Here is a 17,828-nt window from a genome sequence, read left to right as displayed (position 1 = left end):
TTTCAATTTGAATTTACTAAATTTTTCCAAGTTCCATGTCCATGAAATTTTCTAAATCCCTAATTTCAATTTGTGTGGAAGATTATAGGATTTAGGAAAATAGGAATAGTGTGGTATAGTATAGATATGTTGTTGCTAAAATCAAATCAGAGTGCACGTGATTTCTAACACATGTTTAACAGTAAACGTTAATAGATAGTATTTGACAAAAAATTAAATTTTGTAGGTAGTTTTTGACAAAAAAGATTATTCTAAGTAGTTTTTGACAAAAGTTAGATTTTTTTAAGGTTGTTTAGGGATTAGGACAAGTTTCCCGGTAGATATACCCTCGTAAAATTGATCCCATCTAATTAACATGAAATCCAACCAAAAATTATGAAAATTTGCCATCTGGCCCAAAAATGACTTAAAAGGAAAACAACTAGGTCAAATTTAACCGAAACAAACTCAATTTTGATCGATTAACGGTTTAGTTTAGCATTTTCAATCCAAGTTAACATTTTTAGTTGGGATCCACTATATTTTAAGCGGATTTTTTAATTTTGAATCATAATTTTTTATTTTGGCCCAAAAATCGATATATTAGTATATTTTATATAAAAACATATTCTATGAAAATAAAATAAACTATTATATATACTTTTTCGAAAAAATTGAATACAAGTAGAACTCCTTGACTTGTTTGATTGACCCAAATAATATGACCCACAACTAACCGACTTGAAATTAATCTGACCTGAAACTATTCCAATCGGTGATGACCCGATCCGAAACCTGCCCAACCGATCGTTTTGAATGGTCTATACCCCCAACTCTATTTGTTAATCTAACATTTATATTGATATGAAATTTGAACGAAAAATTGAAGAAAACACTAGTTAAATTCAGCCATTTTGACAATTTTATCAATGAGGCTTTTTACATTATTATTTATTATAATTCAGCAAATTTTTAGTTTTTAAATTTTTAGTCAAAATTCATTTATTATAGCTTAAAAGCCTAACGATGCAAAATCGGTAGCCAACAGGTGCCTAAGAAAGGTTATAATCATGGCTTGATGACGCACTAATGAATTTATAATATTTGCAAGTATTACGATAATTTAAGCATGAAAAAACCGATGCAAACAATAACACAAAGATTTAACATGATTTACCAATAATTATCCTATATCATCATGTTAGGCTAGTGTATTTCATTATGACTTTAAAGGTACAAGAGCTTGAAAATTCTATACAAACTTAAGAAATTACATTCATAATTTAAAGAGTGTATGTGAGAAAATGAGTATGAAGTAAAGAATATAACACATCATGTGTAGCACCATTCTATAGAATATTGATGATAACTTAAAAGCTAAATAATACTCCTTTCATTTTCATATGTTCTTCTCAAATAGAATTTACGAATTTAAGTGTCAAACTTTGACTATGATTTCTCATCGATCTATATAAAAAAAATTATTCATGTGGGATCTTGATAGATTCATCTCAATATATATTTTTAAGGGAAATTCCATGTAGTAACCGTGAAGTTTTGAGTTTTCCACGTGGTAACCAAAACTTTTAAAAAATCCACGCGGTAACCTTGAGGTTTACTAAATTGTTCCACCGTGACTAGTGATGGCCACGGTCCGGGTTGGGCCGGTTCCGTTCCGGTTCCACCCAGTTCCGGTTCCATGTGGAACCTGATTCGAACATTCCGGTTCCAGGCGATTCCAAATGGTTTCTTGGCGGTTCATGAGGCAGTTCCGGCAGTTCCAACTCCCGGGTCGGACCATCAGTTTCATTCTTATTTTTCCTTTAAATATAGTATAAAAATACTATAATAATGCGGACGTACCTATGATGATTACTTGATTATTAGCGAATTTATTGCTTGTCATCATTATTAAAATATTTACTAAAAAGAAGGAAAAAAAAAATTAATAAGAAACGATACAGATGATTAATAAAAAAAAGGGAGAAAATGGACTTGAACCTAGTACCCGAAGGAATACTAAGCTGCCTACGTATCCCGAAGGAATCAAAGCCCACGTAGTTCTTTGTTATACCTTTTATTTGTAATTGTTGAATGTTGATTGATCGTTGTCCGATATTCATGATCCTATTCATCTTCGTCATCATCATCTTGTTGCTTAGATGCTTCTGCTGACTCTCCTCATGACGATGATGCAGATGTATCCATCATCATCCGTGGATCATCATCGTCTTGATCATCATCGTAATTGAGTCCTTGTGTTCGGAGCTCCGCTTGATCCCAATCTTTCTTGCAAACACATATTTGAATAGCATGTGGAGCAAGACGAGATCTCTTTTCGTCTAGAATTCTTCTACCTGCACTAAAAGCAGACTCCGACGCAATCGTAGAAGCAAGAATTGCAAGGATATCCTTTACAATTCTCGATAATATGGGAAATTTTATGGATTTTTCTTTCCACCATTCTAAAATATTATAGCTACCTTAGTCAATTTCAAAGTGATGTTTAAGATAATTATCTAATTCTAAATATGAAACAGAGGGTGAGGAAGAAGATGGTCCTACAAAACTATCATCTTGGCTTATTATGTTAACTATTACGGGATTATAATAAGTGGGACGTGCTGAGACGCTAGCACGCCTAGACGTATCGCGACTTGGGTTATATACACTAAAATAGTAATCATAAAGTTCTGCTAAAAGTTTTTTACAATTTCCAACATAATTATGTACATCACTAGGCGATCGATCTAATGATTGGTAATAAAATCCAATTACTTTAGTAAGGATTTTCGTCTTAAAACATGGGTCTAAAATTGTTGCAATTCCATAAATAAAAGGAAAATCAGTAAAATACGTCTTCCACTTGTCCATCATATCTGCAAGAATCGGCTTTAATAATATATTAGTATCATCATGCGAATGTTTAAGAAGATGATAAAAAATAGTAATACATTCACTTATTACTAAGTGGACGTTTGGTTCGTAAACATATAAAAAAATCTTAGTTGCGTGGACATACGCTTCTAATATTTTCTGTACAACCTATAGCTAGTTCCCATGTTTCATCCCTTATATGGCTATCTGTACACTCACTATACAGTTGTGTTATAACCGGACGATAAGCAATAGCCTTTTTTAATAAATCATGGGTTGAGCCCCAACATGTAGGAGTATCTAATGACTAGGGGTGTTCAAAACCGGATACCGGGTCGACCCGGTTTTCCGGATAGCTAAAATTGTATTCCGGATCCGACCCGATTTAAACCGGGTACCCGGTTTAAACCGGGTCGGAAACCGGGTACCCGGTTTTGTTACTTTTTTTTTTCTTATTTCTTTTTGGTGTGGGTTTAACTGGGTCAAAGGCTTAAAAGGGTTTTTAGGTTAAAGGGTTTATTGTGGAAAAGGAAAGTTTCACTTCCTTTTTCTCTCTCTTGCGCCGCATGGTCATCTTCATCATCATAAACTTTCTGATTTCCTTCTTCTTTTCTGTGATTTAATACCATACAATCCATTCTTCCATGGCCGGTACTAATATCATCTCCACCATCTGGTGACCTTTTGCTGGGATCACCTACAGCCACGAGACGCGTCTTGCCGCCGGTTTCAGTTGTTGGAACCATGGAGGCGGTCGTCTCGTAGGGTGTAAAAGTGTGACGATGGTTGTTTTGCCGCCGGAAAGACAATGATTGAGGTAAGAAAAAATGGAAAGAGCGCCCTCATAACCGTTTACAGCCCCGACATTCTTGGTGAGATTTGGTTTTGTTTGTCCGTGAAGACTGGAATAGGCGGCCCAAGGTAGAAGGAATCTGATAGATTAAGTCATTTAGGGTTTTCAATTTCATTTTTGACATTTAAAAAATAATAATAATAATAAATTTACTCAAACCGGATACCGGGTACCCGGTTTTCCAAAATTCGTGATCCGTATCCGACCCGAATACCCGGTTTTAAAACCGGGTACCCGACCCGGATTATCCGAATTTGGAAAACCGGGTAATTTACCCGGTTTTAAAAATCGGAAATCGGGTTTTCGGATCGGGTTTTCAAGACCGGATATTTTTGAACACCCCTACTAATGACCAATACACTTTTTTTGGTTGATAATGGTCACATAATTGCTTATATCTTCTCTTTACTTGTCCAACTCTAAACCACTTCACTATGTCTTTAATGCGATCTAATAAATCACTTAGTTGTCTAATACATTCTTGGCAAGATAAGTTAACTATATGAGCACAACAATGTACGTGTAATAATCTACCACCAAGGATAAAACTAAAAGTAGGTTCATTATACAAAAGTTCGATGCATTTAATATTGGCGGTTGCATTATCGGTAGAACAACAAAATATCTTATCTAACAAGTTCCATTCTTTACATATTTCTATTCATCTGTATTTTATGTTTTCACTCGTATGTCTTTCGAGCATTACCTCAAAAGCAATTATTCTTTTTTGAATAATCCAATTTTGATCTATCCAATGTGTTGTTACACACATATAATATAAGGTTCTAAATGTGGGGGAGCTGTAACACCCTCAAAATAGGTCGGACTTTTGAAAACACCTTTAATGAAAAACATGAGCCAAAACCTACTCATGGGAGTGTTACCGCCACATCTATTTCTAATAAAATAAATGTAAGGCTTAACGACTAAGAAATAACTTAATAATTTTAAATCCAACAAAGGGTCTTACAACATAAGAAAAGACTGAAACGTAATCTATGTCCATATAAAATTTAAACAACCTAAGGTAAAATTTAAACTGAAATAGGAATCTAGTAAAAGCTATATTTCTAAGTGATCCTCACTCCGCGATTCTCATGCAATCAATATCCTACAACATAAGAATGCAAGAAAAACAAGGGAAAAACTCCCAAAATCAGAAAATTGAGTAATTCCAACTCCACCCCGTAAGACGATTAAGTTTGAAAATGATTTAACAAAATAAAATATAATCAAATTGAAAATAATTTTAGAAAATAACATATAGCTGAGTTTAATAGAAAAAAATTTGAGAAAACAATATATATAATATCACATAAACCAATTTATTAATTTGATAATTAATAATGACAAACACATAATCAATTTTTAATTTGAGGGAACGAGAACGCCAGTAGGCCGAGGCTTTACCCCTATACCTACTTCATCAAGAGGTCGTCACCCCAAATAATTCAAGGCCAGCAGAGTAGTCTCAGGGAACCCTAGTGTGCACACCCCTTCTACTTGGATCACAACAAATAGAAGGAAGACCAAACATCGTATCAAGTATCAGAAATAATAATACTTGTCGGCAGCTATACTAACCAAGCAGGACAACTTGTTCATCACCCTTATACTTGGATCACAACAAATATAAGAGCTTCATTTCCCTCATGTTACACTTTACGTGATTTAATATATTTTAATAATTAGTCGCGAGCACACAAATATACATTATACATTTTATTTTATGATCATAATTTTTCCCAATAAAAATATATCTCAGGAATATTCAACTGAAATCTCATTTTTCAAATCGTCATTCTAACATTAATTTGTGGCAATAGGAATTAATATCATAAATATTTCTCTTTCAAATAAATTGTATCAAATTTCGATATTAAAATAATAATATAAATTTTATCAAAATAATAATTATAAATTCAAGTTTAAAAAAAATAATAGTAATTATAATTTGAGAATATATAAAACATAACATCATATAAAATAATGTCATATAAAATCATGCATTCTATTTAAACACATTAATTATCACTTAGCACATAATACTAACGGGATAGTCCTAATTAGATGGACATTGGGAATTACCTTGTCACGCGATCCTAGACAACGTACGCTCCTAATAATCTCTGTCTACGAATCCGCTGTCTACACGAGAAAAATAATATATCTCAATTTAATACCCCGATTAACCCATCGAAATAAATAAATTAAAAGACTCTTTTTTTTATATATAATTTATTCAAAAAGGTAGTTTCAAAATTTTGTTATAAATATTAAGAGTATTATAAATGATTTTTAAAAGAAAAGGACAAAAGTTAACATAATAAAATTTAAAAGAAAAAGAAAATAGATAATATTTTATAATAAGTATAATAAGGTTAAAGGATTAAAAAAAAAAGAAAATAAGTGGGTAAAAAAACCCACTGTACCACGTAGAAAGAAAGAAGAGGGAGGGAAGAAGAGAGAGAGGGAGAAAGGAAGAAGGAAGAAGGTGAAGGTGCCGGCCGGTGGTAGCTCCGGTGGCCGCCGTCGCACGCCGGTGGTATCCCGGTGACTGCCGTATCGCCGGAATACTTAGGTCAGAAATATTTATTTTTTTTATCAAATACAAAATGTGTAATTTAGATTGAAATTGGTAAAACAATATTATAAAGAGATGAAATTACATACCTTTAGTATCAAAATCTTGCCTTTTTTTTTATTAAATTTTAAGCAATTGCAAGATGGAGGAAGAGTTTGTAGGAGAGAAAGAAAGTGTGAGTAATAATGTGAATGAAATTAAGGGTGATTGGTTTAATTTATAATAGGTAAGTGAGGTTGGTTATAAGATTTATAGGGAGAAGTGGGAAGTTATTGTTAATTGGGAGTTATGTTTTATTTTTATTTTTATTTTTATTTTTTTTTCTGAAATTTATTTATTTATTATTATTATTATTATTTAAAAAAAACGGTTGTTACAGGAGCAGACCAAACATCAGTTGTTTTGCTAACCCTACCATTAAAAGATTTAAACATTTCTACTAATTTATAGCGCTTTGATTGATATAATTTTATTGTGCCTCGTTTAAGAGTGTTTCTAGGGATTACTCTATATTGTGGTTGCAAAGTTTTTCTAGTGTAATACTCGCATGCCTTACTTTCACCATGGTTAAATGGAAATTCATCACAAATTACATATTTAGAAAATTCATCAATCATATCATTACGATTAAAATTAAAAGGCATACCTCCGCCGGAAATGTCCCACTGTCGGCTTCCACTTGTGGTCTCTTTGCCGCTTGCTGCATGAATTTCTTTTGTGATTCAATGCTTCTTTGCCAAATGTTTGTTAAAAGATCTCGTACCACCACTTAACACGTATTCATAAAACACAATAAATGAATTTTTAATACATTCTTGATTTACAAAATATAAATATCATGTATGTATAAAAACTTATAAAGTATTTACCCTTGACTTTCACAAATTTGACAAGTGTATGAGAAAACATTCGGATTGTCGGTTGGTTCTTTTGTAAAATACGATCACACATGTGAAACAGCTCTACCACTAGGAGGTGGCATTGTCGGAAAAGGTTATCTTACTGGTTCATCTTCATCTAAATTTAAATATAAAGACATACTCAAATACCACAATATATAAATAAGTAATAATTTAAAATTTAATCAATTTGAATTAATCAATTTGAAGAATAAAATTATAAAACTAACCGATACTTTGGAAATTGATTCGTTTACCACGAGCTTGTCTTTATTGTTGTTGTTGTTGTAGTTGTTCTTCATGTGATCTCGTTGATGACTGTGTTGTTCATACTGACGGAGTTGAAGTGGCTTTTCTTTTGAAGCTAGAACCTCCCAATGATTTTGCCACTTTAGTAACTTTTTTAGAGGCTTTTTTCAAAAAAGAAGACATGATAATATTGAAATAATAATGAAATTAAGAAATAAATAAATTAATTAAAAGACTAATTATGTAATTAAGAAAATATTTATGTAATTAAGTAATTAAGTGGAGAGAGTAAGTAGAGAGAGTAGGAGAAGAGATGAATTGTGAATGAAAATGATTGAAAGTGTGGTGCATTTATACAAAAAATCCCCAACGGCTAGTTTTTGACCGGTTCCAAAGAACTGCTAGGCCCGGTGAACCGCCCGATTTCGGGTTTGATTCCAAGGAACCGTTAGGCCGGGTGAACCGGTCCTGTCTGGTTCTCGGTTCCGGGGCGGTTCCTTGGAACCGGTGGTCCGGGTGAACAAAATTCAATGATGATGTCATTGTTATTATAACTTATTTTTATATGTTTGACTTTACTATAATCTAATCATTGTTTTTTACTTTCTAGGTCACATCAATTAATGCATTAGAGAATCATATACTTCATCTGTTTCATTTCAAATGTCTCATTTGATTTTTACACGTTTGTCAATGCACTAATTTAATACTTAATAACGATGATTGTGTATAATTAAAAACTATAAAAAACTAGATATTAATAAACCTTATGTTGAGACAAATCAAACGAGATCTCACTTGACTAATGCATAGATTAAGAATAAAAATACAAACTAAGAGTGATTGATGAATAATAACCCAAAAGCAAGTAGGACATTTGAAAAGAAATGGACGGAGTACTTTGTTAATTGTATTTTATTCATATTTTATCCCCATTTTTTGTTTCGATTATATTGGAATTTGGTACAACTATACTTGTTTTATTTAGGATTTTACGACTGGTTGGTGCTTTGTTGTTTTTGGGCATTTCAGGTAAAACTTGTCAAAAACCAAGCACAAACCGAGTTCATATGGCGCATACACTGCTCACCAACTCCGGAGGCTGAAAGAAGCAAACCTCGATGAGCCAAGTCAAGAAAACAAGCCCAAAGAAGACAAAGTAGGCCATTCTAAGCCCACTTGACTAGAATTAGGTCGACCCAAGGTAGCTCAAGCAGCCCAGAGGCCTGCACTTGAGAACAGAAGCTGAGCATGCCCTTTTGAAGGTCGCTCGACTTGGTTGAGCAATATGGCTCGGGTCCAGTGAGTTGCAACTTCATTTTTAGTAGCTTTTGTTAAACTGGTAGAAGCAATCCAAGAGGACACAGGTCGAGCGGAGCTACTTTCCACATTCTGTCTTATTTTTGAAGCTTCTGATGTTGTACATGATGGTGCCTCGACTAGGTTGAGTGGGCTGGCTCGGATCGAGCGATTTGTGTGATCAATAATAATTACCACTAGTGGAAAAAATCTTATTTGCTGCGGTTTTTTTAAGGCAGCATTAAATGGCATTAAAAAACGAGGGAAAAAATTACATTATATGCTGCGGTTCCTTGAAAATCGCAGCATATAATGTAATTTTTGTTTTAAAAAAAATAAAAAATACCTTATATGCTGCAGTTCTCAAAAAACCACAGCATATAAGGTGTGTTTTAATTTTTTTTGTACAAAAAACGCGCCTCTATAGTCTTCGTGAATACGCATTTGCTTAGGTACTGTTGTATTCTCCTAAACCCACGAAAAACCCTCTGCTTCTTGTTCTTCTTCATCGTTCTTTATCATTCTTCATCATCTTCTGCTTAAACCCATGAAGAATATGTTGCTTCTTCATCTTTCTTCGCATACATTCTTCATCATCTATTTCGTTCTTCGTTGTTCTTGTTCAACCCATGAAAAATCTCCCATTGTTGTCTTCTTCAAGTTCTCAACCCACGAAATTTGGCTTAGTTCTTGTTCTTCTTCAACGTATAATTTCTTAAAGCTTATTTAAGTTGTTCAAGCTTCATTTTGTTTTAGGGCTTAGTTTTTTTTTATACTAATTTTGACTTTTTTTCATTGTATAGGTTACACAACCCAAAGCCCACGAAAGTTCAAGGTATAATTTTCATTTTGATTTTGTTTGATATTTTTATGTGTTTATATATTTGATGTTATAATTAGTTTACATTTTTTTTATAGTATAGTTTAATGTCATTATTTTTTAAGCTTATATATTTGTGTTTATATATTTGGTATTTTCATTTTTTTTAATTAATTAAAATATTCATAGTTTGAATAATTTAAATAATATGAAGGTTAAATAGAGTTAAATAGGTTAAATTTGGGTTAACTACGGTTAAGTATATATATACTTATATATGTATTGTGTATTAATTTTGTTTTGAAATACTTAATCACACTTAGGATGACAAAAGGTCATTCTTGGATGTATGGAAGCATTGAATCGTTAGAATTTATTGATGGCGTATTAGAATTTTGTAGTATTGTCATTGAACATCAAATTAGGACGAGGGAGTTGGTTTTTATTGCCCATGTGTCAAGTGTGGCAGTGTATCAAAGGTAGATAGTGTTGATATCCTTAGGGAGCACATACTTCGACGTGGGTTTAGGCCTCAATACCATGTTGGGGGTTGGCATGGTGAGAAGGGAGTTTACAAAGAAAAGAGTGTTGTTGAGGATGTCAATAATGTGGATGTTAATAAGGATGTAGTAGATCGTGTTGATGGGTATGAGACAGATGAACAGAATGTCGATGAGGATGTAGATCGTGTTGATAAGATGATGGAGGGAGTCGAGGATGAGTTAGGAAAACGTCCTCATGTTTTTGACTTGTTGACAGAGGCTTCGCAAAAATCTTTGTACCCTGGATGTACAAAGTTCACCAAACCAACAGCTGTGTTGACAATTTTCAACATTAAGTCAAAGTTCAATTGGAGTGACACTAGTTTCACAATGTTATTAGAAGCGTTCGGTGAAATGCTTCATGAGTGAAATGAACTTCCAAAGTCAATATGTTATACCAAAAATCTCATGTGTCCTTTTGACTTAGAGTACCAAAAGATTCATGCGTGTCCGAATGATTGTGTGTTGTATCAGAATGAAAATGAGAACTTACAAGAGTGTCTGCTAGCTGCATTTTATTCATGTTTTATCCCCATTATTTGGCTTTATTGTATTGGGAATTTGCATAACTATGCTTGCTTTATTTGGGATTTTACGCTTGTTTGGGTATTTTGGTGTTTTTGTGCATTTTAGGTAATATTCGTCAAAACTGATCACAAACCAAGTAAATTTGGCGCGTACAATACTCATTGAACTCTGAAAGCTCAAGTAATCAAAGCCTTGATGACCCAAGTCAAGGAAACAAGGCAAATAGGAGCTAAAGTAGACCATTCTAAGCCCACTCGGCCAAAATTGGGTCGAGCCAAGCTTGCTCGAGCATACAAAAAACTTGAATTAGAGATAGAAGTTGAGCAGGACCATCCCGAAGGCCGCTCGACCCCGTTGAGTAATGTTGGCTCGGGTTGAGCGAAAGTACTATTCACTTCCAATAACTTCAGAATGTTGACAGAAGCATTTTCAATGGGTCGAGCGAGCTCGCTCGGTCGAGCGAATAGGTCAAGAGGAGCCTTTTTTGGTGACTGCTTTGTATTTAAAGATTTTGACCTGTGTACCTGATGCTCGCTCGACTAGGTCGAGCGGGCTCCACTCAAGTCGAGTGACATGGGCGGTAGCAGCTTTTGTGATATTTTTAAATATCATTTGAGGTCCAATTACATTTGTTTCTTCTAATTGCTGCTGGCTGCCAAGACTGCCAGCCACCTTACCCTATCCATTAGGGGTGACACCCCCCTCCTACAACCTAGGGGTGGTGGAGCAATCATGAAACCACCACCCCTACTTGTTTTTGAAGTCTATAAATGAAGAAGAGGAAGATGGAGCTAGGCATCTCATATTTCACCCTTCATTTTGAGTAATTTCTATGTATTCTTCATAGGTTTTCTTTCATTTCAATTAAGAATCAGTGTTCAGCATAATTTCCCTTTCAATTTAATTTAGTACTTTTAATATCTAATTACAATCTTAACTTTATCCTTTATTGTTATATTTACAACTTGGATTCTTCAACCATTGATGTATTATTATTGAAGCTTTTAGAGAGTATTACTTTGAATCATCAACTCATCTTGTTCATCCTTAGATTGAACCTAAAAGAGTAACTTCAATCTTTGCTTATATTGTTTTCAATTCATGTCACTTAGTTATCTTTGATTATTTTCCTTTAGTTTCATATATTCATGCTTGTAGTTCTTCAACTTATATTGCACTCATCTCTTTAGGGTACTTTAGTTTAATTTATTCATCTATGGTTCTTGGCTTGTTTGCAATCTACAATTTCAATATGAGTATGAGTGAGTAGTTTGTTTTGGCTTAGGCTAAGCATTATCACCATGTATGTAGTTTGAATTGCTTTCTTTACCTTAGGCTTGGTTATGTTGTTTATGGTTTAAGATAGATTTTGCTATCATGTTGTAGTGTCGTTAAATTGAGGGCAAGAGTCGATTTTTAACGATAATCTATGCTTAAAAGTTAAGACATCTCCATGAGAATAGGTAGATGCTTTGATTGGAAATATTGAATGTGTACGTCATGTCTTAAATTATGCTTAGTTCCATGAGAATAGATAGATACTAAATTGGTATACTACGAGCGGGTACATGAAATATGGAAGCTTGACTACTCTAGTTTCATTATTGGTCTTTTCAAATGCAAGTGGGTAGATGGTAATCGACGATGCGTAACGATGACCCATGTGGATTCACTCTTGTAGACTTAACTCGTTTGCGTGATAGTGAGGAGCCATTTATAGTATTCTGCATTTTAGACCCGTCTGATAAAAAATGGTCAATTATTGTATCGGGAAAAAGAAGTATCCTTGGTATAGATGATGTTGAGGATGAGGAAGAATATGATGCTTTTGAAGACTCCCTACCCTTTATCAATCCAAAATCCGTGGATGAAGAGGATGTAGATGTTGGTTATACGCGTGTAGATCACATAGAAGGAATACATTTGAATTAATTGATTCACAAGGTATGAAGTATTTATGCTTTTTTGGCACTTTCTAGCTTAAATTAATTCAAACTTGGTTTGTGTTGGCATGAAACTTGGCACACAACACTTTTTGGTATATATTATTATGTTTAAATGGTTAGAATCGAAGTCATATGTTTGAAATTACGTTCTAAGTTGCATTTTTAAGGTTTTTTTAATACTTTTTTGGCACTTTCTCGCATAAAGTAGTTCAAACTTAGTTTGTTTTGCATGAAACTTGGCACAAAAAACTATATAGTTTGAAATATATTTGCTATATATTATTGTGTTGAAATGGTGAATCGAAAAAAAAAATCATATGCTTGAAATTACGTGCTAAGTTGCTATTTTAAGATTTTTTTAAGCGCTTTTGGCACTTTCTCGCATAAAGTGGTTCAAACTTGGTTTGTTTGGCACGAAACTTGGCACACAAAACTATTTGGTATATATCATTGTGTTGAAATGGTGAATCGAAAACAATAGTAATATGCTTGAAATTACGTGCTAAGTTGCTTTTTTAAGATTTTTTTAAGCGCTTTTGGCACTTTCTCGCATAAAGTGGTTCAAACTTGGTTTGTTTGGCACGAAACTTGGCACACAAAACTATTTGGTATATATTATTATGTTGAAATGGTTAGAATCGAAAACAATAGTCATATGATTAAAATTACGTGCTAAGTTTCTTTTTAAAGGTTTTTTAAGCATTTTTGGCACTTTATCGCATAAATCCAAACTTGGTTTGTTTGGCACGAAACTTGGCACACAACACTATTTGGTATATATTATTGTGTTGAAATGGTTAGAATTGAAAACAATAGTCATATGCTTGATATTACGTGCTAAGTTGCTTTTTTAAGGTTTTTAAAGTGTTTTTGGCATTAAAATCTATTTTCTCTTAGTGTTTTCGACAAGATAATGGAGTTGATTGTAGCTACTACACTCTCAAATATATGGACGATCTCTTACAAGCTTTGAAGAACGTTGGAGTCGAAAATATTGATGCAGTATGTATATGTTATGTTCTTAAATTCTAATACTATATATATTTAATATTGGTAAAATCTAATGTATATGCATTATATAAACTTTTTTAATTATTTCATATAATATTTAAGTTTTATACGACACTCCAAAGGAAACACACACTTTGACAGAACGAAAAATGCGCGAATTGAAAGACAAGGTGGTCGTGTATCTTTCTAATTTATGTGTTGGGTAATGTAATTAGTTTAGATTTCGGACTTTTGTATGTGTATAAATATAATTAAATTAATAGATTTTAATATACATATACTTTTTCCATATGTATTATTTATGATATATTATATATATATTTGTTTATTACAATGATCGAGTGTATATTAGTGACGAATTTATGGTGATTATTTGTTGATTGCAATTGTGTATATTAGAAATGAATATGCATATATATATATATATATATATATATATATATATATATATATATATATATATATATATATATATATATATATATATATATATATATATATAGGTGTATATATATATATATATATATATATATATATATATATATATATATATAGGTATGTATATATATATATATATATATATATATATATATATATATGTATATATATATATATATATGTATATATATATATATATATATATATATATATATATATATATATATATATATATATATATATATATATATATATATATATATATATATATATATATATATATATATATATATATATATATATATATACATATATAGAGGTATTGGCCCCAAGCATTATTTACCAAGAACAAAAATTAGCAAGATACGCGGCAATCTTCTCTTTTAATTGGCGCATTTATCCATCTCTCAAAGGGCATGTTTCCCTTGGAATGTCGTATAAAGCCTATAAAATAATATTAAATTAAATGATACATAAACATTAGATTTTACTAATAGTAAATATATAATATTATAATTTAAGAACGTAATAAATACTTACGGGGTCAATGTTTTCGATTCCAACCTGCTTCACGGATTGTAAGATATCGTCCATGTATTTGAGAGTGTAGTAGCCGCAATCAACGGTATTATCAGCTTGTTGAAAGCACTAAGAGAAAATAGATTTTAGTGCCAAAAAAGCTTTAAAACCCATAAAATCGCAACTTAACACTTAATTGCTAGCAAAATACTATTATTTTCAATTCTAACAACTTCAACACAATAATATATACCAAATAGTGTTGTGTGCCAAGTTACGTGCAAAACAAACCAAGTTTGAGCTACTTTATGCGCGAAAGTGCAAAAAAAGCTTAAAAACCCATAAAATCGCAACTTAGCACGTAATTTCTAGCATATGACTATTATTTCAAATTCTAACAACATGATAATATAAACCAAATAGTATTGTGTGCCATGTTTCGTGCAAAACAAACCAAGTTTGTGAGCTACTTTATGCTCAAAAGTGTTAAAAAAGCTTTAAAACCCACAAAATCGCAACTTAGCATGTAATTTCTAGCATATGACTATTATTTTCAATTCTAACCACTTCAACACAATAATATATACCAAATAGTGTTGTGTGCCAAGTTTCGTGCAAAACAAACCAAATTTGAGCAACTTTATGCGCGAAAGTGCCAAAAAAGCTTAAAAACCCATAAAATCGCAACTTAGCACGTAATTTCTAGCATATGACTATTATTTTCAATTCTAACCACTTCAACATGATAATATACACCAAATAGTGTTGTGTGCCAAGTTTCGTGCAAAACAAACCAAGTTTGAGCAACTTTATGCGCGAAAGTGCTAAAAAAGCTTAAAAACCCATAAAATCGCAACTTAACACGTAATTTCTAACATATGACTATTATTTTCAATTCTAACCAATTCAAAACAATAATATATACCAAATAGTGTTGTGTGCCTAGTTTCGTGCAAAACAAACCAAGTTTGAGCTACTTTATGCACGAAAGTGCCAAAAAAGCTTAAAAATCCATAAAATCGCAACTTAACACGTAATTTCTAAAATATGACTATTATTTTCAATTTAAACCAGTTCAACATAATAATATATACCAAATAGTGTTGTGTGCCAAGTTTCTTGCAAAATAAACCAAGTTTGAGCTACTTTATGCACGAAAGTCCAAAAAAAGCTTAAAAACCCATAAAATCGAATAGTGTTGTTTACCTTTACTGCTGTCCATTTCGGAAATATGGCTCTTGATATAGATCCCATTTCTCCATGCACTTTCTTCATTGTGCTGAAACACATGGGAAAAGTATAACTATTTATATATCAATGCATGTAATAATATTAATGTAATACTATTTATATATATATAACACTTAATTAAATGAAAATTGGTAAAATTTATAAAATTATGTACGCATTCAACAAGGCTTTGAATTTTGTGTTGCGAGGCGGGCTTTGAGGTTTTTGTAATGAGTCAAAGACGTGCACAGTGTTCGCAAAAGGACATATGACCAAAAGTATCCAATGCAAACTACAAACACAAAGTTAAAATCAACAAATTAGAGATTATGTGAACTTAAAAATCAAAAGATAAATTCAATTTTCAAAAATAAAACTTACTCTTCCACATATGGAGCCAGAATGAACATGTGTTTAGATGCAAGGAAATTATTCAAAGAAGTCTCAATGTACGCTTTGACGTCATCTGGATCATTTACACTTTTAGTACCCGAAATCGACTCAGGACAAAACCATCCAATTTTTATTGGAGGTTCGCAAGAATTTAGCTCCTCGTAAGCCGCACTAAACTCACGAATAAGAAAATTTTGTCAGTAATTCGGTTATTAAAACAATTAAACAACAATGCCTAACTTGTAAGATAATGAACATCACCTCATGTAGACATGGATACGAGCTACGTTCAACATCTCTCCTCTCAAAAATTGCCCAATGTCACTAGGACCATTTGCACAAGTGTTCCTTCTGCAGGTTTAGAATGATTGGGTCCTCCTCACTTATGCGAGATGCACAAGTGTGCAGCCATTTGCAATCTTGAGAGAGATCTTTTAGCTCCGCATCAGTCAAAGTTGGAGTGATTGCCATCGACTTTGACCCAGTCGACACCTTTGATGAGGAACCGATCTCTCTCCTAGAGCCCTTTGGACTTTTTTGCTTTTTCAATTTTTACAATTAAATTAGTGTAAGCATGCAATTAAAAAAATAAAAATAAATAAGATACAAATGATTATTACCATGGTAGTGAATCGGACCCAAGCATATGGCCATGTGAGGAAACTACCTAGGGCGTCTGATAGTTTCTCAAGGCTCCATTCTAGCATTGGAACCGAGAGTGAGAAATCTTCAAACCCCTTTAGAATAGTTTCCACTGTCACACTGATGTGGCCACTTGTAATAGGCATCGAATGCACTTTGGCCCTCTTTTGTTGGCTGTGCTACACCATATGTAACCTCAGTTAAGTCGCCATCACTAGCAACACCTAACTGAGGCAGAAAAAGAGAACAAAGAGTCGCCTCCTGAAAATTGTGTCGTTTAGTATAATAAACATCATAATAAAATATTTAAACACGTTGCAATTTAAATTAATAAGTGCTTATATATTTAAAAACTATGTACCTGTACCACTCGCTCGGGAGTTGGCTACGGATTTTGAGCAACAGAGTTCATGGTCTCCGGTGTGGGATTTTGCCCTTCAAAGGTAGTAATGGGCTTGGGTGCTACGGGGGTAATGGCCTCGGGTGTTGGCTCGACCGAAGCGTTAGGATCCCCATGTTGACTTTGTTGATCCTCGACAATTAGGTTTGCCAAGTCAACAGTGCGTGCTCCCATCTTCTGCAACACGAGTGCCACTTTGGCGAGAACGTCCTTCGTAATTTGTGCTTGGAGGGTTGCTACTTCATCAGGTGACATCGTTCGGGATTGAGTAGCAACACAGTCTTTGCTGAATGCCTTCTTTAACCCCACGCGGACGCCTCCTTTTCCGACTACCCATCTTCTATGGTCTTTCCCTAAGACCATATGCAATGCATCAACATTGCCTCTTGGGGTGAACTCCCCCGTATCTTTTTCCTTCCAGACCATCTGTTCAAATAAAAAGTGACATATACAACAATTTGTATAAGTAAATCAAAGCCAAAAAATACAAAACAAATCAAGGATATACTTAATAATTTCAACACTCACCACAGCATCAACAACCTTCTTTGTTCCCGGATCAGTAATGGTAAATTTACCACTTGCATCTCGGGAATGAAGCCCGCAATACCAATCTTAC

The sequence above is a fragment of the Amaranthus tricolor genome, chromosome 15 (assembly GCF_026212465.1).
Source record: "Amaranthus tricolor cultivar Red isolate AtriRed21 chromosome 15, ASM2621246v1, whole genome shotgun sequence".
In the NCBI taxonomy this organism is placed as follows: domain Eukaryota; kingdom Viridiplantae; phylum Streptophyta; class Magnoliopsida; order Caryophyllales; family Amaranthaceae; genus Amaranthus; species Amaranthus tricolor.
This window is presented reverse-complemented; position numbering follows the sequence as displayed.